This window comes from Protobothrops mucrosquamatus, unplaced genomic scaffold (genome assembly GCF_001527695.2).
Source record: "Protobothrops mucrosquamatus isolate PMUCROS unplaced genomic scaffold, P.Mucros_1.0 scaffold_275, whole genome shotgun sequence".
NCBI classification, from domain to species: Eukaryota; Metazoa; Chordata; class Lepidosauria; order Squamata; family Viperidae; genus Protobothrops; species Protobothrops mucrosquamatus.
The window spans coordinates 160,932-175,358 of NW_015386351.1; positions in this window are offsets into that span (position 1 = coordinate 160,932).

Consider the following 14,427-nt stretch of genomic DNA (forward strand, 5'->3'; position numbering starts at 1 on the left):
CATTAATATACAATTTTTTGAATGAGCATAACAATCTATGACCTGGTTTCTATATTGTGCTAAGGCATGATTTGTTTAGCAATGGTTTAGAAAATAAATTACAACTGGGTTATTAAAAACCCTAACTCCAAGATTCACCCATTAGATTTAGCCAAACCAAATAAACTACGTGGTGATTTACTATAAGAACTCAGCCAGAGAATTATCATACACGCCACATTATGAATTTACACTGCTGGGTAAGCATATATTATTCTATATAAGTGTAAGCTGTAATAACTTAAGCAGCAGCTTTATCTTCATAATGAATGAGACACGCAGGCTCATCATTCATTTTTATCCACCATCTATTGGAGAAAGCATAATTTTCAAGGGGTAACTAAGAGTCTGACTGTTGTAGGAAGGATAGGTGGTGAAAGCCTTCTGAAGAATACACCACCATAAGGTTTTTAAATTACACTTTTTTTTTTTTTGCTTCCTGGATAGCCTTAATCTTTGGAAGTCTGTATGTCCCCAGTGTATTTGCTTGTGCTGGTCTTTCAGGAGATCAGATTGTAACCTGAAAAGGGATAAAAGTCTTCACTCTTTTCAGTTACTTTGTACAGATAAACTCAGTGTATCATCTGCATATAAAGACAATTTATAGTGCATTGTGAATAAAGCTTCTAAATTGAAGACATTTTTGTCTTACAATTTAACAGCTCTTATCTACCCACAATGTATCATAAATTGCAATATATTTAAAATCAGTTCATCTAAGTCATAAATTTAGGTTGCAAACGTAAACATTTTGAATAGTGCAAAAGATACATTGTAAGCTATTCATTCACTTCTTTCTTTGGGTAATTTAAATTAACAATTGTTCATTTATAGTTTTTTTAAAAAAACAGAGTAAGTGGGGTCAGTAGCTTAGTGATTAAATCTATCAATAGTGATGCTGTTAAATAGTATCTTGGAATCGAAAAGAATGGGAATGTGTGGTTTCAGTTCTGAAATACAGTTCCTGTACTTCATTGGTAGTTTGTGGCGATCAATTTACTGAAGTTCCCTGTTCACAGTTGGATCTTTCACTGTTTATTAGAGACTGCTTGGCCATTATGTCATAAAACAGATCACTAGGTGGCAGTACAAAGCCTCCTCTGTAAAGAGTTAAGTTATGGAAAAATTTGGACACAATTAACACAAGGTATTTTTTCCGTGAGTTATTGAACAGAATTCAGTTACATGTTTCTGACATGCAAATGTTTTTAGAAACACTTTCTTAAGAGAAAATGCTCTATGCATATGCATATGTTTAATTCAAGGGTTCGTCTAGATTGGAAAATGTAAGTAATTCACTTCATTTTCTGCAAAACAATAGCACTTATCAATTATGATAAAACATAAAATGCTGTAAAAGGGTCAATCTTCAACCTGTCTTTTGATACTGAGATATAATAATAATAATAATAATAATAATAATAATAATAATAATAATAATAATAATAATAAAACACCCCAGTCTTAACAATTGTCGATAAGAAAGACAAAAAAGTCTGGATAATGGACGTGGCAGTGCCTGGAGACAGCAGAATAGACGAGAAAGAACTGGAGAAGATAACAAAATACAAAGACCTACCAATAGAAATAGAAAGACTGTGGCAAAGGCAAGCAAGGGTAGTACCAATAGTAATAGGCGCCTTGGGTGCAATCCCAAAACAACTGGAGCACCACTTGAACACCATTGGCACTGACAAATTCGCCACTAGTCAATTGCAAAAGGCGGCCTTACTAGGAACTGCTTCCATCCTGCGACGATATCTGTAATACCATCAAACATCCACATCTGCCTATCCCAGGTCCTTGGTAAGGACTTGATAGGTAGACAAAAATGCCAAATCCAGTCTGAACATCTGGCTGAGTGTGTGATGATTAATAATAATAGTAATAGTAATAGTAGTAGATGTAGTAGTAGTAGTAGTAGTAGTAGTAGTAGTAGTAGTAGTAGTAATAATAATAATAATAATAATAATAATAATAATAATAATAATAATAATAATAATAATAATAATAATAATAATGGAGTTGGAAGGAAACCTGGAGGTCATCGAGTCCAACCCCCTGCTCAGGCAGGAACCCTACACCATTTCAGACAAATGGCTGTCCAGTCTCTTCTTAAAAACTTCCAGTGTTGGAGCATTCACTGCTTCTGGAGGCAGGTTGTTCCATTGGTTAATTGTTCTAACTGTCAGGAAGTTTCTCCTTAGTTCTAAGTTGCTTCTCTCCTTGATCAGTTTCCATCCATTGCTTCTCGTCCTGCCTTCAGGTGCCTTGGAGAATAGCTTGACTCCCTCTTCTTTGTGGCAGCCCCTGAATATTGGAACCCTGCTATCATGTCCCCCCTCGTCCTTCTCTTCGTTAAACTAGACATACCCAATTCCAGCAACCATTCTTTATATGTTATAGCCTCCAGTCCCCTAATCATCTTTATTGCTCTTTTCTGTACTATTTCTAGAGTCTCAGCATCTTTTTTACATTGTGACCAAAACTGGATGCAGTATTCCAAGTGTGGCCTTACCAAGGCATTGTAAAGTAGTATTAACACTTCACGTGATCTTAATTCTGTCTCTCTGTTAATGCAGCCTAGCACTCTGCTGGCTCATATTTAAGTCATTGTCCACTAGGACCCCGAGAGCCCTCTCACAGTTACTACTATTGAGCAAGGTACCACCCATATCAGTGTTTCTCAACCTTGACAATTTTAAGGCATGTGGACTTCAACTCCCAGAATTCCACAGCCAGCAATGCTGGCTGTGGAACTCTGGGAGTTGAAGTCCACATGCCTTAAAATTGTCAAGGTTGAGAAACACTGACCTATATTGTACCTGTGCATTTGCCTTTTCTTACCTAAATGTACTCCAATGCTCCAATTGCCCTAATGAATGACTTAAAGAGGGGGGGGGGCTGATGCTGAGTAATCAATTAACAGAAAACAGGGAGTTTGTCTCCCAATCCCTCTCTGGAGGTAAGTCCATCTTGGATACAAAAGAGGAGTCATAACCTCCAATGAGGACCTAAACAGGATTTGGTGAAGCCTTTGGACTGAGGGAGTGAAGTTGGGAAAAGTAGCCAGGCAGAAATACTTCCCACCCCCACTTCCCTCATGTACTCATACATCCACTCACAACTTTATTCATCAGTATCCAAACTGGTGTTTTAGTTGTCTATAATAATTAAAACCACACCCTGGCATTTTAAAGAATGTGCCAACATCCAGAGGCAGCCTTGCTCCACCCAGGCTCTTAGCTTACAAAAGCAAATGCCAAGGCACGAATGGAGAGGTGTGTGTAGGAAGAACGGTGACAAGCAAATGGACAGGGAAGCAGAAGCGATGTTTGGAGATGGGCAGCTATGAACAAGCAGGCAAGAGGACTTTCATTCATCTGCCAGGACCATGAGCAACATACCTTGGTGGGAGTCCTGCCTGCAGCATAAGACCTTTGCCAGGAGCTCAGTAGCAATCAGAAAAAGAACTACCACATTGAGGCAGCACTTCATCCCAAATAATATAAGAACTTTTGGAAGGCAAAGGTTGTAAGCCACTTTACAGACTTTTTGAGACTAAGTATTATTTACTTGGCAACATCATCTTGCAAAGCCTAAAAGAGTAGAGAGCAATAGTCTGTTGTTGGAGAAAGCGTGTGCTGCAACAAAGCACTGTGTATAGATTTGTTGGGCTGCGGAGTGTCCAGTCCTTAGAAAGCAAAGGATCCTCACATGGATCGCGTAGTCCATATTCTTCCATTTCAAAAAATCCCAAAAGCATTGGTAATTTTGGACAGTTGGACAGTTCTCAGAATTGGAGCATTTAAATATGAGTGTAGGGCTAAAGGGTACCGGGGGAAGGGGGGATACGTGCCTTCAAGTCCATACTGACTCCTGGCAACTGCCTGTAGAAGTCCCCGCAGTTTTCTTGGGAAGATTTTAGAAGTAGGCTACTTCCTAGGGCTGAAAACGGGTGACTGGCACAAGGTAGGACTAGCACTCGGTGTCTCCTGATTTCTAGCCTGGTTCCATAACCACTAGTTCAAACTAGCTTTCTAAAAGGTTGGTATTCCATTGAAATGCTAGTTTCAGCAGAGGAAATAATGCAGTCCTCAGATAGCTTCATCCACACCATAAAGCAGCTCATTTGGGTTTATTACATTATATGAACTTGAATATGATTTATAAACAATGGCTTAAGAATTAATATGTTGTATCAATCCAGCTTATTGTGATTTATTGAATAACGCAAACCACAGCTTGTTAGTTATTCTTGCTTGGAAGTCTCTGTGGCTGCATACGCAGGTCATGGACAGAACCACTTGTAAGCTTAGGTGGTAAATGGGGTAGGAAGGATTGTAGATTAGTGGGAAGTGACATTAGTAGTTTGCCTCCTGGTAAATGGGTGTTGGATGATGTCTACCAACCTCCACAGCAGCCATTTTAAGCACCATTGTGGTTTTAGATTTTGCTGTCTTAAGGCTGAGGAACCCCAGACAAGGGTGCGGCATAGATCAGTCCTTCATTGTAAATATTTCCACCTGTACATATTTTATCTTTTTCTTTGCTTTATTTGTAAAGATGCCCATTCACTCAGTAATACAAGACAGCTTTTAAAGGAAGAAAGAAACAAAAATACAATTAAATCTTAAATCACGCTTTCAGCCTCACAGGGTTGTTGTGAGGAAAGTAGGAGGATGACGATGTAATGGGTATGTCCCCTGCCTTGAATTGTTTGTAAAAATAATAAGAGTGGAATATAAATAAATAAAATGTTAAAACAATAAGGCATTACCTAAAATGATTAAAAACACAACTGAGAACATTCAAATGCTTAGGCAAACAAGTATTTTGAGCTCTTAGCTAAACCACAATGTACAGTTTTATACATTATTGTGAACATTGGTGAACCTTTCTCAGTAGGCAACTGGCAACCATTTAAGTTATTTTTACATAGGGGATACCTGGGACTCTCAGGAGGCACCACATACCATCCATGTTGCTGTATGCTGGACCCACTGTAATTTTCTAGTCTTTTTTCAAAAACCACTTCACAATAACCACATTGTGGGAACATTACAATAATCTAACCTGGGCATTACTTTATTAGTTTAGTATTTTTCAACCTTGGTAACTTGAAGATGCTTGTATTTCAGCTCCCAGAATTCCCTGGCCAGCATGCAATTCACACATCTTCAAGTTACCAAGGTAACTCATGCTTTAGTGCCTGAGTCACTATAGCTAAGCCTCTTTTCTCCAAATAGAGATTGAAGGCAAGGCCATATAAACCATCTTCTGAGCCATTGATGTTACATGGTTATCAAGCAATAATGCTGAATCCAGGAGGATCCCCAAGCTACAACCTTAGTGCCAGCTCAAAGCAGAGTGCAAATTCAACCATAAAAGGAATTTTCATTTGTTTATAGTAAGTTTTAACGAATACATATAAATGTTTTGTTGGATGGTTGTCCATAAAACCACCTAACTTTGGTTTATTCAATCAGTCCTATATGCCTTGAATTAATTGGCCCCTAAAACTACAAATTCCTCAAACATCTCTTTTAAAACATCCTGCTTCTTAATATAGCTTTGTTCCTTTGATCATATTTGCTTTCACATGTAGGATCTCAGTAACGGTAGAAAAAATTCAGGGGAGACCATTTTCCCCATTATTCATCCCAATTAGAAACTCTTTTATCTGAAATGCTTTTATTCACTGTCTTGAGTCCACAAAACATACAGGGCTAAAATGTGGTTAGTTTGTGGATTAGTTTCATATAAACCATTCAAAAATTTTAGGGCTGTTTCATATATTGTGTCAGGGGAAACATGGTTTACCTACTAATCATTTGTTTAGCTGCAAAAGCCCAGTCTATGTAACTGGTGTAATTAAGTAGCTTCCAAGAATCTCTTAAATATACACCTTAATAGTTTTACACAGTAAAAGTACAATTTGAAAATGTTATGCAGAAGAGTCACAAGAATCTAACAGAACCACCCATCACTTGTTGATATTATGAGCTGAAATACCCTACAACAGTGGTTCTCAACCTTTTTAATGCCGCGACCCCAACCGGTCGTAAGTCGAGGACTAAACCGGTCGTAAGTCGAGGACTAAACCAGTTATAAGTCGAGGACTACCCAACCGGTCGTAAGTCGAGGACTTTCCCTGCCTGGGAGCGCCGCACATGCGTGGTTCTGCCCCCTGCGCCGGCCGAGGCATAGCTGGCAAGCGGCAGAGACGGAGCAGGCTGACCACCAGCTGGCCCAGCCCAAGGGAGGTAAGGCACCCGCCGGAAAAGGGGGGAAAAAATGGCGGACAAAAAAATGGCAGACAAAAAAAATGGTGGACAGCCTTGCTTGGCGACCCCCGTGAAATGGTCGATCGACCCCAAATGGGGTCCCGACCCACAGGTTGAGAACCACTGCCCTACAATAAGCAGGTTAAATATTAAATGTGTAGCGCACAACACCTGTTTTCTGAACGCGACGTAACTTTAATCCACAACTTCATGAATACCATCTATGTGAAAAAGTGATCTCATCGAATAAGAGGAAAGGGATTGCTACTTTTAAGAATTCACTGCATTCCACGGTTTAAAACAGGGCTCGATTCCAAATGACTATTTAGGATTGCGACTTTTAAGTAGCATAATTTAGGAAGCCACTGAGTTTGAGAATTGTAGCCTAAAAGGTGTATAGTTCATTACTCTGCAAGCCAGACTGGTGTCAGCCCTGTTCCTGCGCCCTGTCAGATGTTTCCCATGGTGGAAATCACTGTTAGATCTCCGTCGCTTCTAAACGGCCAAGCGGAAAAAGGGTAATAATTATCTGAAACCCTCTGCACAGGAAAGAAGGAAAAAGAAGGTCGGGCCGTCTGCAGCTCCAGCTCGGCAGCTCTGACCCCACTCAGTCCAGGCTCTCCACCCCCATTTTCCTGTTTTCTCCGGAGGGGGTGGCGGCGAGGTCACCGTCCCAGAGACACTGCCAGAGGGAAGCGGCGGCAGCTGCTGGGAGGCGAGGAGCCGCGAAGGCACCTGCCGAGGCCCGCGCGGAGGGGAAAAGGGGTCGCTCCCCGGCGCTAAAGACGCGCGGCGGCTTCGCCCAACGGGACCGGAGGCCGAGGAAAAGAGCCACGGACGGGCGCGCCACCCAAAAGAGCCCGCTCGGCGGCCGCGCGGTGACCTAGCTTCGCCCGCGCCGAGGCGGTCGGCTTCTGCCTGGCGCGACGCGCAGCGAATGGGAAAGCCCGCTTTACCCGGGGCCAGAGCGAGGGAGCGTCAGTCAGTCAGTCTCCCGCCCGCCCGCCCGCCCCCCGAATCGCGAGAGGCGTCGTCACGCCAGGCGGGCGGCGCGAGGGAAAAACCGCTTCGGAGGCGGCGGAGACGCGAGTCTTCGCCGAAGGACGAGCGAGCCGCTTCGTGAAGCGTTTTTTTTATAAACCTTCGCCGACTCCCCCTCCCTGGTTCCGTCTGCTGACTGGCTCTTAGAAGCACATCGCCCTGGTGACGGGGGATTACTCTCTTAAGCAACCTGCATGTAGATACTCCATCCCAATAGAGACCCCCGCGAGCAAAAGACCGCCCCTTTTAGACTGTAATTATGGAAGCCAATTATTCCTCAACTTTTTAAGCCACGGGCTCAGAAGACGGTACGCCGGCGTCTGCGTTTCAGTCACGCAAATACATTCAGGCCATTCTTTTTTGGGGGGAGCGCGCAAAGCCCGATCAAACTAAGCCAGGGGTAGGCAACCTTGGCTCTTTTATGACTCGTGGACTTCAACTCCCAGAATTCCTGAGCCAGCAAAGCTGGCTCAGGAATTCTGGGAGTTGAAGTCCACGAGTCATAAAAGAGCCAAGGTTGCCTACCCCTGAACTAAGCCTCGCTGAGTGCTCCCCAGTAAATCCGCGTCAGCTTGCGCGGCAACTTGATTTCCAGGGCACTCCTGCCCGAGTCGAGCGTCGGCAACAACCTTTCGCCTGCCAAACCCTTCCCGCTTCCCTCCTCGTTTTCAAACCCGGTGGTTTTCTTTTGTTTCTTTTGAGGAAACAGCCAGGCGGGAAGGCAGCGCGGACTGCCGCGAAACGCCACGCGACTCCTGGCCGACGGTCGCAAAGGGAAGAGGGGCGTGGGGCGCTGGCGCTCCCGCTGGACGAGAGTTGCAGAAGCGCGCTCTCCTGACCGGATTTGCCGCCTAAGCTCATGGGACTCCAAAGTTAGCGACTTTTAAGTCTTGTGGACTTCAACTCCCAGAAATCCCCGATCAGCCGTGCGCAGAAAACTATTCTGTGCTAGCCAGGGAATTCTGGGAGTTGAAGTCTACAAGCCTTAAAAGTTGCCAGGGTCGGAGACCCCTTAGTGTGGCCCACCGGCCTCGATGATGTTGAGGGCGATACCATCTGAAGTCACCTCCCTATTTCTGCTTGGGGCTGAGCCTCAAGGAAGATCCAGTTAAACGACTTGTGGATGGATGCCTGTCAGTTTTTAGAATTTAAATCCCAGTTGTGCAATAATTGATATTGAAAGCAAATGTTTTGATGAGACTGACAAAAAAGTGGGGCTTTACCTGGAAGGTGGAGGAGGGAGGGAGGAAGGGAAAGTATATTTGGCCTACATTTTAGGTAAAGTTGCCAAAGGCATTCTCGTTTCTCTTGGCACAATAAGCCTCCTCCAAAGCTTTTTAGGAGGTAGTCTGGCTGAAAGGGCTCAAAGGACTGTCTTCTGTTTATACTTCCTCTTCTGTGACCGCCTTGGACTTCTGATGTGGGCAGTGTGCTCCCAAGTAAAATCTTTAAAAATAAACAAATGGCTTGCAACAATAATTTTGTTTGAAGAATCCTCCTTTAAAACAGGGCTTTTCAACCAGTGGTACGGGTACCATCTGTGGTACATTGGCACCTGGTAGGTGGTACGCGACCATCCTAGAAAAGTGGTAGTGGGGGAGGGGAATGAGCTGAACTGGTGGCAGCACCGCACAAGCCTGAGCGAGAGATAGGGATGTAGGGCTCAGCGGAAGCGCCAGGATCAGTGCCACTTTCCAGCTGATCGGTGCTTCTTTGGGGCTGTTAGGGCTCAGTGGAAGCGCCAGGCTCCAGCTGGAGCTCGGTGCTGATCCTGGTGCTTCTGCTGAGCCCAGAAGAAGTGCCGATCAGCTGGAATGTTGCAGCATCTCCAAGGTCTTGTGATTTACATTCAGATGCTTGGCAACTGATTCATATTTATGACGGTCACAGTGTCCCAGGGTCATGTGAAGTGACCAAAACCTGCTGCAACCACCCAGCAGACAGGGGGAATAAAAACCAAACACCCCCCAACCCCGCTGCCAATCCTCAACAGAAATGCTCACAACAATGAAAACCTCGGACAGGAGGAAGAGCGTTGCGGGGCGCTGTCTTGCTCGGCTGTGGCTTGGGGGGCACTTTTTTCAGTGCCATTGTAACTTTGAACAGTCAATAAGCGAACTGTTGTAAGTCGAGGACTACCTGTACTTTATCACTTTCCCCCCCTTTTTTTTGGTCATCAAGTTTTTGACACCTTGCTAGGCGACTGGTGGTACTCGGATGTTGCCATATCCTAAAAGTGGTACAATGGGTGAAAAGGTTGAAAAGCCCTGCTTTAAAACATTACCAATGCAAATATTAACCAGGTCACCACCAATTTGTCTCCAGCTAGAGTTGCTATATATGAGTCTTTATAGCAATTTTTTATGATCTATTAACCATCACCTTGGTTAATTTGATTCAGCAGGATTGGACCTACTGAAGCTGAATGGAAGAAATAGGATAGCTATTGCACTAGAGCAGGCATGTCACACTTGCAACGTCACATGATGTCGTGTGACATATCACGACTTTTTCCCCATTGCCGGCAATGTGGGCACGGTTTCGGTGTGATGCATCCGGCCCATGGGCCGGCAGTTTGACATGCCTGCACTAGAGTGCAAAATGAAAAGAAGGTGGGGGGGAGGAGAAGGGCAATCACAATCGTCTCCCTGTTGCCTCTGATAAAGCTACAAGTAGTCTTCAACTTAATAATCACAATCATAACCCAAAATTATGGTTATAAATTATGGCGGTCATTAAGTGAAGTGCCCATGTAATTGCTTCGCTTAATAACCACCATCTCTGCACTCCCCATTGAGATTGTTAAGTGGATTATTAAAAAGAATATAGGTACAAGGTGGGGGAAGCCTGCAGGCCCAGGGCCACAGTGCAGTTCACACATGACATTCCCTGGGCCTTCTCCATCCCAAGACCCTCCTTGCAGATTCCAGCCCCACAGGGTCCCACATCTTTGCCCCACCCCCACCGCACTAAACACCTTGTTCCACTTTTCCAAAGATTTCCCTTTGAAAAGAAAACTGGCTTACTGACTTGCAAGAATTGCAACCATTTCCAAAATGACACCTGCTTCCTGGATGGAACCACATGGCCTCTGTACAACAGGAAAGCCACGCAGCAAATAGACCAGCTGTCCTTTAAGACAGGCATTCTTCAGAAAAGATAAATGAAGTGAGGCATGATGGGATGGATGAAGTCCAAGGGTGTGGCACTCAGTGGGATGGGAAGCAGGCCCAAGGCCTGTGGGGACCCAGCTGGGTGGGAGGTAAGCCCAAGGGGTTCAGGTGGGTAGGATGGAGGGGGCGGAAGATAGGCAGGTGAGGGCAGCTGCAGTGTCTCCGCCGTTGGCCGTGAAGGTGAGAGGATTGCAAAGCATCTAAATTTTATTCACATGACTGCAGGTGCCCTGCAGTGACTATCACTTTGGGTCCACATTTTCAACATTTACTGAATAAATGGTGATAAGTTGAAGACTACCCATAGTTGGATGTCACTAGCAGTCAAGTTTGAACTGAAGCAATCATTGTCACCAATTAGGGAGTTTACCCCAACCTTTGTAAGCCGCCTAGAGTCGCCTTGAAGTGAGATAGGCAGCCAACAAATCTAATAAATAAAATAAAAATAAACCTGATGACTGCTCCATACAATCTAGCAGTGACACCCCCTGCATTTGTGCAGCACTACAATCCTGTCCTTTCAAAATCCAGAGAAGGAACCAGATCCATTAAACCTATAAAGTGCAGGGGCCTAAATATTTACCATTATGGGAGCTCCATCTCGAGACAAAGTGAGTCAGCCAAACAAACGGTGTGGAAAAAAGATCTTTATCACTAATAACAAACTCACCTGTCAAAGTCTTTGTTGCATAATATTCAGGGTAAAGTGCTCCTGAAATAAAGATATAATACTGTACATATGAAGCTGTCAACTGTCAATTCAGGAAAGTTGCTGTGCCTTGAAAAGTGGCTCAAGAAATACAGAAGTAGGATGATAGTAGTTGCAGGTAGGAACACTCCTTGGTTTATAACTATTTACTTGAAGACATGTGTAGGAAATTAATTAAATTAGGTAGATCAACAGCTAGAACAGTGGTTCTCAACCTGTGGGTCGGGACCCCATTTGGGTTCGATCGACCATTTCATGGGGGTCGCCAAGCAAGGCTGTCCGCCATTTTTTTGTCCATTTTTTTCCCCTTTTCCAGCGGGTGCCTTACCTCCCTTGGGCTGGGCCAGCTGGTGGTCGGCCTGCTCCGTCTCTGCCACTTGCCAGCTACGCCTCGGCCGGCGCAGGGGGCGGAACCACGCATGCGTGGTGCTCCCGGGCAGGGAAAGTCCTCGACTTACGACCAGTTGGGTAGTCCTCGACTTACGACCGGTTTAGTCCTCGACTTACGACCGGTTTAGTCCTCGACTTACGACCGGTTGGGGTCGCGGCATTAAAAAGGTTGAGAACCACTGAGCTAGAAGGACCCTGGTTACAGCTACTAATCATAGGGTGAACTACCAATGTTCCAAGTCATGCAGTGACTTAGCAAAGGACTGATTCCCTTTACTTAAAGTGAATGTATACCTCTACATCCCAGCACATATTTTGCTGGGAACATTGATATGTAGGGCTATGTTTGCAAGTCTTAAAATGCATGAAAAGGCTCTATAAATAATGTTTAAGATTACTGCATAAAATGTTTTCAGTTCAATTTGTGAAAATTTAAACAGATGCTTGCTATTTGTGAAGATGAAAATTATGTGCAGCATCCAATTGACCCAGCAACAAGAAATGCAAGAAACCTATTTATATTTAAGTGAAAAAAAAATTAGCTTGCTAGCAATGTGGGCAAAATGTTATGTGTGAAACTTTCAGGTATGGTAGCTTTAGAGTGGGGGGAAAAAAAGGAAGTCAAGAGGGCTGTTTCCATTGATCCATCAGATCTTTAGACAAGAATTCTTTTAATTAAGCAGGTGAGTGGGCTTTAAGAAATAATTTCAATGAATTGCTGTATTGTCATGATTTTTCTGTCATCCTTAATCATGCTTGAATTTGTAGTTGATATGAAATATGTGTTTGAAGCAGTATGAGCCAGACAGTTCATTCCAAATTTCGATTTGTAACGACGACATCCAATGTTTGGAGCAAGTCTGCCAAATGCAACTGAACTTAATTTTTATTTATTATTAAGAGAAATGAAATACCAATAAAGGAGAAATGAAATAGCTGTAGCTCAATAAATATTGCAATGAGTGAGCAGTACCAGACTGGAAACCTAGTTTAAACTGTGGTTATATTTTAATGGACCATTCAAGGTGTTAGTATAAAAAATATTTTCCATGGACAATGTGGTGGTATGCAGTCAAAAAGATATACGTAAAGAAATAGCTATATTCTACCTTTCATTACATAATTCAAGGTAGTTTCCATAAATCAAGAGACATACAATAATGTGATATATAAAATAATTTTATCTATAATTTCCACAGCTTTCTAAAATCGGACTTGGCTTTATGTTTTTGCTGCTTTTTTTTTTTTTTTTGCTGGCTTTCAGGCCTTGTTGATAGCACTGTAATGCTCTAATTCTTCATCCCTGGGGCCATAGAATTGCAGCCTAAGATTCATTTAGAAACAGGGATGGAACTGGCTCAATCTCTTTAGAAAAGTCTTCCATTAGAATGAATCAACCCCAGAAAAGGGCTTCTGTCTTTTGCCTGTTAACCTAATAGATCTTACCGGCAGTCCCATTAACAAGGTGCCTGCGGAGATCTCAAGCAGGTCTCCTTTTTGAGAAAAGAACACCTGTGCCAGGAAGAGTAGTGCATTCCTTTGCTGAAAAAAACGGATTGTTCTGTCTTGATCAAAACAATGTTGATCTGGCTAAGTCATGATTTCAGTCAGTGTACCCCATCCTTTATCCTTCCAGCATTCTTTCTTGTCCTGTGAATTGTACTGTAAATCTGAAAAAGAAATTAAAAATTGAATATACCATCAACTGTTCTTACAAACAGCAGAAGCTTTTATTATTTTTATTTACCAATCAGAAAATGTTCAGTTATTACAATATCTGCAGTATATCTCAGGAAGAATGTTATAGAAGGGCAGGTGCTGTGTTATCATTTATTGTTTTGCCTGCAGTTGGAATAGCTGGTGTCAGTTAATAGTTTACTTGCTATCAAGTATGTTATTTCCTTTTTGCTGTTTCCTGACTTAGTTCTAGAACATTGTACTATTGAACAGGCGTGCATGTGCATTAGAGGCTGAATTTTAATGCCACTGCTTATTTGGAAATTAGGCCATTTATGATTTAGAGATTAACACTTGTACAGTGGGTGTATTGAGCATTATTATTAATATTTTCTTCCATGTTCAGGAACAGCATAATGTATGGAGTCAAAGAGTGCCTAGAAGCAGAAAAACAGCTTCATGAACAGGCCTACTGACACCTCTTTTCTCTCTATTTCTAACAGTTTTCCCCAAGTATTTTTCCTACCTATGGCATTCAAAGTATGCTCCTGCTTTGAACTCTGCAGGGGAAAAAGCAGCTGCTAAAGGCAATTGGCACAGAAAGCAATGTGCAGACAAGTAGTAATTACTGGATTTTTGAGATCGGATTCTTTGCTCAAAGTCTGCTTAAAATAAATGAGTATTGGGGATTATATTTGCATAACATTTAACATACAGTTTTTGTCCTTACAAACTGGTTTTAAAATGTGTGTGGGTGTATTCCTTTTACTGCATTAATCATACAAATCATGTTCATTTATTTTGTGTTTGGACTTCAACTACAGGTGAAAACTGGACCATTATTTCATGAGAGTATGGGGAATTTTCATTCAGTCAGTTCATTTCTTCTTTGTAGTGTACTCTTGAAACCACTGTTTCTATGTCTGCTATCTTTTTGGTAACATACATAATATCTAAACATTACCAAGCAGCATTACAATTATTTTTGTAACCAGGCACATCATCATCTTATCAATACCTTTAAACATTTATGACTTGTTCAGAAGCACACGGTATGCTCTCTCTTGTTTTGCAATACTTGGAAGAATAATTGTTCCTGGAGTTTTGTCTC